This window comes from Macadamia integrifolia, unplaced genomic scaffold (genome assembly GCF_013358625.1).
Source record: "Macadamia integrifolia cultivar HAES 741 unplaced genomic scaffold, SCU_Mint_v3 scaffold2696, whole genome shotgun sequence".
Classification (NCBI taxonomy): domain Eukaryota; kingdom Viridiplantae; phylum Streptophyta; class Magnoliopsida; order Proteales; family Proteaceae; genus Macadamia; species Macadamia integrifolia.
In genome coordinates this window covers 14271-22500 of record NW_024868894.1, presented here as the reverse complement: position 1 = coordinate 22500, position 8230 = coordinate 14271, and the positions used below count along the sequence as shown (strand labels likewise).

At 48.8% G+C, this 8230-nt stretch overlaps 1 non-coding gene and 1 pseudogene across 1 annotated transcript in view; both read left to right on the top strand.

Annotated features, from left to right (window-relative positions):
* The window catches only part of LOC122067080, a 3406-nt gene extending 3263 nt beyond the window's left edge, over nt 1-143 (top strand). The window contains exon 1 of the ribosomal RNA XR_006136572.1: nt 1-143. This exon is cut by the window's left edge and continues 3263 nt beyond it. This is a non-coding gene — a ribosomal RNA (28S ribosomal RNA).
* Nucleotides 144-7829: 7686 nt separating this feature from the next.
* LOC122067083 lies at nt 7830-7985 on the top strand (annotated as a pseudogene).
* Nucleotides 7986-8230: the final 245 nt, after the last annotated feature.

Genomic DNA, 8230 nt, shown 5'->3' with positions numbered 1-8230 from the left:
GGTTGCCTTAAAGCGTAATTCTTGTCGGGCGATGGGTAGAATCCTTTGCAGAAGACTGAAATATGCGATGTGGTGTTGTAAGTGGCAGAGTGGCCTTGCTGCCACGATCCACTGAGATTCAGCCCCATGTCACATCGATTCATCCCCCCATCTTTTTCCCCTTTTCTTTCCCCCTAAATATTTTTAATTCTACCCCCACACCCTCCTGAGGCTAGGATTGTCCATGCATGGCCCCAGGTATGCCCCTAAGTGTTAACTGACCCAACGGTTTCCTGAGTATGGTTATGCATGTTGCCCAAGTGAAGTGTGCCTATGCGTGCACATTGAGTGCCACTAAGTGTACACATTGTCACGACCTGCCCAACATAGGCCCATGGACTTAGGCCATTGGGCTATGTAAGGTCTAAGTTCTAGAGTTTTCTACAACGGTATAGTAACTCTAGATAATTTTATTGTAGATATTTCTAGAAGATATTTATAGGAGATATTTTGGGAAAGATTTCTAGAGTTCTCCTCTAAGGAGGTGGGAAGCTTCTAGAGACTTGTGATTCTTATGTGATGAGCTACATTGGTTTAGGGATTGCCCTAGGAGGAAAGCTCTTAGTGCCCTATTGTAGGAAGAGGGCCAAGGGGAAGAGCCACCCTATATGGGGTCCCCAATGCAACGTGGTGCCACCAGGGCCGAGATAGGGGTAAGGCCCTTAACTCTCAAAAGGGGTTGATGCATGCAAATGTGTGCATCAATGGGAAGCCCACACAAGCGAAGGTAGATACAGGAGCCACACACAACCTTGCCTTGATGGAGGAGGTAAAGGAACTCGGCCCAAGGGCATCCTAAGGCTATCAACTCCAAAGAATGCCCCATACATAATGTTGCTCGAGGGGTCGAGACGAACCTTGGGACTAAAGGAGTTCTCCAACACCATCCAGGGGCTTAGTGCTTACTTGCCCTTGGACGGGAGGGCAAGACAAGGAGAATTTGGGAGCAAGCCATCCAAGCCAAGAGGAGGAAGATGTAAATGAGAGAATGGAGACAACTAGACGACGTTGTAGGAGGCTCGAGTTATGTGACTATAACAAGAACCCCAATAGGCGTTACTCCTTACGAGAGGGAGCCTAATTGGATTGTGGATCCAATCATCCAAAGACACAAACTATCTCCATATGTGGAGTATTTAGTCAAGTGGAAGGGGCAACCAAAGAGCAAGACGAGATGAGTGACAAGTGGCATACTGAGATGGCTCATGAATAAAAGTACCACAAGGAGGTTGTGACGAGGGCATCGCAGATTTAGGTCGGGGAGAGTGTCACAACCTGCCCAACATAGGCCAATGGGCCTAGCTCACCAAGCCCATGGACTTAGGCCATTGGGCTAAGTAAGATCCAAGTTCTAGAGTTTTCTACAAAGGTGTAGTAACAATAGATATTTTATTATAGATATTTGTAGAAGATATTCATAGGAGATATTTTGGGAGAGATTTCTAGAGCTCCGCTAAGGAGGTGGGAAGCTTCTAGTTTCCTCCCCAACCATTGGATGGAGGACATTTGTAAATATCTTTGCCATCCATTGTAACTTGGGGTAGGTGTTGCCTCATTTGGCAAAGGCACTCACCAAGGACCAACCAAGAGTGTTCAACCAAACAAGTGAGTACTCAAGCCTTGTACTCAAGAGTTCTCTAGTGCAATACAAGTTCATTCTTCTCAAACTCACACTTGAGTTCACTTCTTCTCTTCCCAAGTCCCTTAAGGAGGGTAGTTAGGCTGACTTGGTGCTAGTGGAAGTGCTAAGTGCTGTTGCGGTTGTTTAGAAAGGTCTAAAGCCGTGATAACGTGCTCTTGAATGGCCCAAGTGTGTACCTACATGTGCCCCCAAGTGTTGACTACATGTGCCCCCAAGTGTTGACTACATGTGCCCATGTGTGCATATTGAATGGCCGCACAACACCCCAAGTGTTGACTACATGTGCACATTGAATGGCCCAAGTGTTGCCTAACTGTGCCCATACATGCCCACAACTGTTGCCTAAGTGTGCATCCAAGTGTGCCTGTGCGTGCTCTTGAATGCCCCAAGTGTCGCCTTAAGTGTGCCTACATATGCCCCCAAGTGTTGAATAAGTGTGTCTATGCATGCACCCAAGTGTAGCCCAAGTGTTGCCTAATTGTGCCCTTGAATGCCCCAAATGTTGCCTAAGTGTGCTCTTGAATGCTGCAGGTGTGCACATATACGTGCCCATAACTATGCCTATGCGTGCCCCCTAAGTGTGCCTAAGTGCATATGAAAGAAGTGCACAAGGCAGCAGTGCCACATGCACGGCCGCACAAGGTGCATGCATGGTGGCAGGCTACCGCGCACTTGGCCGTAATCAAGGCCTTACCCCACGGACTCTGTCGCGCGCATGGGTGCAAGAATGGTAGTGCTACCCCGCACAATGTTATAGGCCGGCACGTGCGTGACTGCGGGCATGGTTGCACTACCTGCGCCCATGGATGTAAGCATAGCTGCACATGTCGTGTGCATGATGGCAGGCTGTCTTGCACACGGTTGAACTACCGAGTGCGCAAGTGGCTGGCAAGGCCTAACAAGGTGCAGGTTGCTGCTTGCCTGGCAGCAAGCAAGGCTGTACTGTACGGGCATGGATGCTGGCTATCGTGCATAGGTGTAGGCATGGCTGCACTACCACGCGGAAGGTAGGTGGCATGGCCGCACAAGGTGTAGGCATTGCTGCAGGCAAGGTTGCACTAGAGTGTCCAAGGCTGCTGGCATCAAGGCAGGTTGCGGCACACATGGATGCAGGTGAGGCTGCAATACCGCACACATGGTTGCATACCACCTCACGCACGGCTACAGGTAAGGCTCCACTATCACGAGCATGGGTGTAGGTTACCGTGCGCATATGGCTGGGGGCAAGGGTGCACCATCATGTGTAAGGTGGCAGGCAACAATGCACATTACTGCGGGAAAGGGTGCACAATAGTATGCAAGGTGGTAGGCACGGCCGCACATGGCTTCGGGCAATGGTGCAGGCTACGGGCACTATGCTACTGCCCATGCCAAACTTCCATGTAAATGGTTACGACCACGGCTACACATGCCCAGCACAAGGTTGCCCGCGTGGCTACACATGCCGCGTGAATGGTTACAGGCATGGCGCACCTGACACCCAGATGGCTGCACAGCTGCGCCCAAGGTTACGTTCCTAGCCGCACATGTTGCGTGCTTGGCTGCACTAACGCACGTAAGGTTGCTAGCATAGCCACACATCCCGCACCCCTGGCTGCCCTACCACTCGCAAGGTTGTGTGCGTTGCTGCACATCACCCTCCAGGTCGCATTCATGGCGGCATGTGCCACGCCCATCGCTGCTTCACCGCGTGCTTGGTTTCGGGAGTTATCGGATGTGCCATGCACGAGGTTGTATAGGCTTGACTGCACCGCCACGTGTAAGGTTGCATTACGTGGTAGCACATGCATCGCGCATGGCTACACTACAGTGCAAGTTCACTGGTATGGCCTCCCGTGCAGTGATCATGATGGCTGGCATGACCGCACATGCCACGGCCATTTCAGCACATGGCACGCGCAAGGTTGCAGGAATTGCTGCACTTTTGTACCCACGTCTGCAGTCTTCCGTGCACATAGTCGCACACACATGGCTCACACATGGGTGCTGTCGTGTTCCCCATGGCCCATGCAATAGAGGCTCCTTTGCGGCCTTCGGCTGCACACGAGGCACCGACTGCTGCACAACATTTTCAAGAGAGGCATGGCATTTGAAAACAAATAAATGGCCAATGCATCCCGATGTTTAGCCCCTCTGCCACACACCGCTGCCTGCCACCCTGGGCTATTGGGTGCACAAGGGTTCCTACCTTGTGCTGTTGTGCCCCAACAGCTGCTGCCAGATGCGCTCGTAGCCGCATGGCATGTCCAAAATAGGCCTGGCATGTGAAAATCACCATCAAAGCACATTGGTTCCAGTGACTGCCTTTGATGTGCATTGTGGCCTGCCATGGCATGCTGCTGGGCGTGCATGGCTCCCTGCATAGCTACTGCCACATACGCCGATAGCCACACAACATGCCCAAGAGTTGCATGGCATGTGAAGGATAGCAATATGGCATGATGGTTTGAATGATTAGCCCCTTGTTTTGCACCTTGGCCGGCCAATGCATGCTAGTGGGTTTTTATGGCTGCCTGCACACTGCACCTACACCCTCATCGCAGCCTACTACCACTTTTGATAGTTTTTGTACAGCATGCCCAAGAGAGTCATGGTATGTGAAAAATGTGGAAATGATGCGTTGGCCCCATTGATTAATACCATCTAGGCACCATGGCAGTTTGACGTGCTTTGCTTCCTGCCATGTGCAGTTGTGCTAGTGCCACTTTTTATGGGCGTGTCCATAGTCACGCATTTCCACCACCCCACTTTGCTCTTTGGCTTGTTGTCATATGTAGGTCATGGTACAAGAGGTGGACTATTGTTTACATTGACATGCCCAATGAATGGGTTTCACGAAATCATTGGTCAAGTCAATTTGCACAATAAATATTTGGTTGGTCCCTCCCCCCCATCCCATTGTTTTTTTTTTTTAAATTGCATTATCAAGGGTTTGTTGCTTGCAAGTATTTTTTCATGGCCAATTTTGTGGCCTATGCTAATTGGAGAAGTGCGTTTCAAAGTCGTGCCTAGGTGTGGAGGTGTTTGCAAGCATTTTTGCGGCCATTGTGATAATACGACATTAACGTGGGTCTCTGGAGAACATAGGTTGCAAGCTTGCAGGTGGAGGTAGATCATGAGTCCCTCGCCCCTCCTTGCTTTTTAAAAAAATTTCCATTCTTGTCGGTATATTGCTTGCAAGAGTTCTGTCATGCTCAATTTTGTGGCCTTTGCTATTTGGAGGAATGCATTTCTAAGTCGCGCCTAGGTGCGGAGGTGTTTGCATGCCTCCTGCGGCAAGTGTTATAATGCGACATTAACGTGGGTCTCTGGAGAACATAGGTTCGCAAGCTTGCAGGTGGAGATAGATCACGAGTCCCTCCCCCTACCCTCCCTTTTGTTTTTAAAAAGAAAATTGCATTCTCGTGGGTTTGTTGCTTGCATGAGTTTTCTCATGCTCGGTTTTGTAGCCTTATGGTATTTGGAGAAATGTGTTTCTAAGTCGCACCTAGGTGTGGAGGTGTTTGCATGTCTCCTGCCGGAAGTGTTACAATATGACATTAACGTGGGTCTCTGATGAACATAGGTTGCTAGCTTGCAACTGGAGACAAATCACATGTCCCTTCCCCCCTCCCCTTGTTCTTTTAAAAAATTTGCATTATCGTGGGTTTGTTGCTTGCGAGAGCTTTCTCATACTCGGTCTTGTGGTCTTTGCTATTTGGCGAATCACATTTCTAAGTCATGCCTAGGTGCGACTATGCACAAATACCTCTATGGGTTGCGATGGGCCAAAAGTGTCTTTGTGAAAAGCATGAAAATGGTTCCTGTGTTGCTTACCTAGTTGGATGAAAAGATGCTGCCCCTTCACTCTCATTTCATCCCTCTTGCCTGCCCTAGTGGTTGGTGTGAGGTGGCTTGGCTTACGACGCATATATCCACTTTCTTTGTGTCAGTGGTGCATGTGCACTGTTTGTGCTCTAGGATGCAGGACATTTTGTGGGGCAAGTTGGATGTGTGTGTGTGTCCTCTTGAATCCTTTGGTTGTGACTCGTTGCACAAGAACGATAGACCGCCATTAATGTATGGAGCAGCATCACCCAATGCACAATTGGGGATGTGGTTCATGCAGTGCTTTGGCGTCGAGAAGGAAAGTTACCTGGTTGATCCTGCTAGTTGTCATATGCTTGTCTCAAAGATTAATTCATGCATGTGTAAGTATGAACTAATTCAGACTATGAAACTGCGAATGGCTCACTAAATCGGTTATAGTTTGTTGATGGTATTTGCTACTCGGATAACCGTTGTAATTCTAGAGCTAATACGTGCACCGAACCCCGACTTTTGGATGGGATGCATTTATTAGATAAAAGTTCGATGTGGGCTCTGCCCATTGCTCTGATGATTCATGATAACTCGACGGATCGCATAGCCTTTGTGCCGACCACGCTGGCTCTACCCCATCAACTTTTGATGGTAGGATAGTGGCCTACTATGGTGGTGAAGGGTGATAGAGAATTAAGGTTCGATTCCAGAAAGGGAGCCTGAGAAATGGATACAACATCCAAGGAAGGCAGTAGGCACACAAATTACCCAATCTTGACATGGGGAGGTAGTGACAATAAATAACAATACTGGGCTCTTCGAGTCTGGTAATTGGAATGAGTACAATCTAAATCCCTTAACGAGGATCCATTGGAGGGCAAGTCTGGTGCTAGCAGACACGGTAATTTCAGCTCCAATTGCATATATTTAAGTTGTTGCAGTTAAAAAGCTCGTAGTTGGACTTTGGGATGGGTCGATCGATCCACCTCACGGTGTGTATCGGTCATCTTGTCCCTTTTGTCGGCGATGCACTCTTGGCCTTAATTGGCAGGGTCGTGCTTCTAATGTTGTTACTTGAAGAAATTAGAGTGCTCAAAGCAAGCCAACACTCTGGATACATTAGCTTGGGATAACATCATAGGATTTCGGTCATATTGCGTTGGCCTTCGAGATCAGAGTAATGATTAACAGGGACAGTCAGAGGTGAAATTCTTGGATTTATAAAAGAAGAACCACTGCGAAAAAATTTGCCAAGGATGTTTTTATTAATCAAGAACGAAAGTTGGGGGCTCGAAGACGATCAGATACCATCCTAGTCTCAACCATAAACGATGCCGACCAGGGATCTACGGATGTTGCTTTTAGGACTCCACTGGCAGCTTATGAGAAATCAAAGTTTTTGGGTTCCCGGGGGAGTATGGTCGCAAGGCTGAAACTTAAAGGAATTAACAGAAGGGCACCACCAGGAGTGGAGCCTGCGGCTTAATTTGACTCAACATGGGGAAACTTACCAGGTCCAGACATAATAAGGATTGACAGACTGAGAGCTCTTTCTTGATTCTATGGGTGGTGGTGCATGGCCGTTCTTAGTTGGTGGAGCGATTTGTCTGGTTAATTCCATTAACGAACGAGACCTCAGCCTGCTAACTAGCTATGTGAAGGTGACCATCCACGGCCAGCTTCTTGGAGGGACTATAGCCATTTAGGCCACGAAAGTTTGAGGCAATAATAGGTCTGTGATGCCCTTAGATATTTTGGGCCGCACACGCGCTACACTGATGTATTCAACGAGTCTATAGCCTTGGCCTATGGGCCCGGGTAATCTTTAAAAATTTCATCGTGATGGTAATAGATCGTTGCAATTATTGGTCGTCAACGAGGAATTCTTAGTAAGCGGGAGTCATCAGCTCGCGTTGACTATGTCCCTGCCCTTTGTACACACCGCCTGTCACTCCTACTGATTGAATGGTCCGGTGAAGTGTTAAGATCGAGGAAATGTGGGTGGTTCACCACCATCGACATCACGAGAAGTCCATTGAACCTTATCATTTAAGGAAGGAGAAGTTGTAAGAAGGTTTCTGTAGGTGAACCTGTGACAGGATCATTGTCGATACCTGCTCAGCGAGACCCGTGAACATGTTCTGTTACGCGATCAAGGTTGGTCGTGGGAGCCTGAGCTCCTTCCTTCCCGACCCTTGTAAAAGGTTGGCCTGTGATCCTTCGTAACATTTGACCCAAACACAACCACCGGTGTAGTCGGCGCCAAGGAACTCGCAATGGAAAGGACATGACATCATTGCGCCTTTGGTGTGGTGTGGTCATCCTAGATCCGAATCTTTATCTTAACGACTCTTGGAAACGGATATCTCGGCTCTTGGATTGATGAAGAATGTATTGAAATGTGATACTTGGTGTGAATTACAGAATCCCATGAACCATCGAGTCTTTGAACGCAAGTTGAACCCTAGGCCATTGGGCTAAGGGCACGCTTGCCTGGGCATAATGCGTCATGTTGCCCCACCTCCTTTGCCCCTTGTGGTGGTGGTTCAAAGCGAAGATTGGCCCCCCGTGTCTCTATTCGAGGTGCGGTCGGCCCAAAGTCAAGGGCCCCTTGTGTGGCAAGCGTCACTAGGAGTGGTGGTTCGAGCCACTTTGCCATTGTTTGGACATCGTGTGTGTGTTTCCCTGATTGCCATTTGATGGCATTTCGACTGTGAATCCAGGTCAGGCGGGGCTACCTACTGAGTT